We start from the raw sequence: 1750 nt of genomic DNA on the forward strand, positions 1-1750 counted from the left end.
CTAATATCGATATATTTTTGTCAAATTTTTATGATATCTTCAAACATATATTTTATTCAAAAATAAAAACATCATCGCTTTCTCAAAATCACATAAAGCCATATTATAACATCAGCTGAGATAAAGAATAAAATGAAATATTAAAATCACGATATATCTCGCTGCATTGCACGAGTACGCTTCTAGTTATAATAATATAATTAATATTTATAATTTATAAATAGAGAACTTAAATCCTTTTTTTTAAATTATGGCTTTTGATTCTTCGTTTTGAAGAATTTGTCGGGAAAGCTTTAAATAATCAAGTATTAGGAGAGACGAGCCCTGGCCAAAACCAAAGACAGGCCGATTTGTACCGGTTATGGCTCAAGGGCCTGAACTAGTAATTAGTGCTCTCGAAAAATGAGGTCATGTTTGGAATTAGCAACCTATTACGCACATAAGAGATTTTCCATGTAAACTTAACTAGTTGTGTACCCGTACAATGCGGCGGGAGCCGTGAATTTTAACGATTTTGAAGTTTTATTGATTTTATTAGAGAAGAGTTAACGATGATATAAGTTACACTTGGTATTTACATATTAATACAATTTGAATAAATAAGAGTTTTGGTTCCAATTACAGTTTATCAATTAAAAAATGTATGTCAGTTTAAAATCCAACATATTTTAACGACTCCATAAATGTGTTCGATTTACACTAAGAGCAAAGAATCAAGAGATCGAGAGCGAAACCGAGAGTTCGAGAGCAGTTGAATGAGAGATGGATGAGAGAACTTTTAATAACTCATGGTAAATATCATTTTGAATCTCACATTGGGGGATGGGGAGAAAACATAGAGGTATGAGAGGGTGAAGGCATGAGTGAAAGATATCAAAATATCTTGGGAACAAGAAAAAAAAAAGGTAATAATGTGCATTGATAACTTGTATTATATGTTATTTTAATTGTAAATTACAAGATTTTAAAACTGAATACATAAAATAGTAATACTTAATGTATTATGAGTTGTTTTTAAGACTTTTAAAACTTTATGCAGAAATGTATAATACTTTATTTTATGCATTAAAAAATGCGTTTAAGACTTTTGATAAATCTGATTTATAAGGTAGTATAAATAGATATTTAAATATCTTTTAAAATTGTAATACAAGTTTTTCAAAGAAAAGAACTCAAGTAATTTAATATTTAAAGTATATTTATTACTCGTTTCAGAAAACCATAATTATAAAAACTTGTATAATATGTTTGTGTAACGTAATTTAATTTTTTATTATTGTTTTTTAGATTGGGCCGGGGTCAAAACATGTTGTCAAGCTTAGGATCAGTCATAATATTTTTGGTTGGCATCGATACGTACGGCCTGGTTGCAAGCCTACTTCTTTGGACCAGTACCACTTTAAGACCGACTTAGCCTAACAGGATGATGGTTTTTGACCATCTTTAGGCAAACTAGTTGATACCAAGACCAGTCTAGGACCGACTTAGCCTAATCGGAGGATGGTTTTTGACCATCTTTAGGCTATGTTTGGCAAACTAGTTGATAAGCTAACTGATGACTGATAAACTAGTTATTAATTGATGAACAAATCATATTTGACAAAATTAGTTGATAAGAATGTAAACTGACCAAAAAAACATCTTGAAAAATTAATTAATTATAATCTCTTAAAATATAATTGAAACAAATTTTTAATAATATAATATATTAACTAATACAAACAAGATAATAATTAAAAAATATATAAAT

The sequence above is a fragment of the Cynara cardunculus genome, assembly GCF_001531365.2.
Source record: "Cynara cardunculus var. scolymus isolate 2C chromosome LG 1, CcrdV1, whole genome shotgun sequence".
NCBI classification, from domain to species: Eukaryota; Viridiplantae; Streptophyta; class Magnoliopsida; order Asterales; family Asteraceae; genus Cynara; species Cynara cardunculus.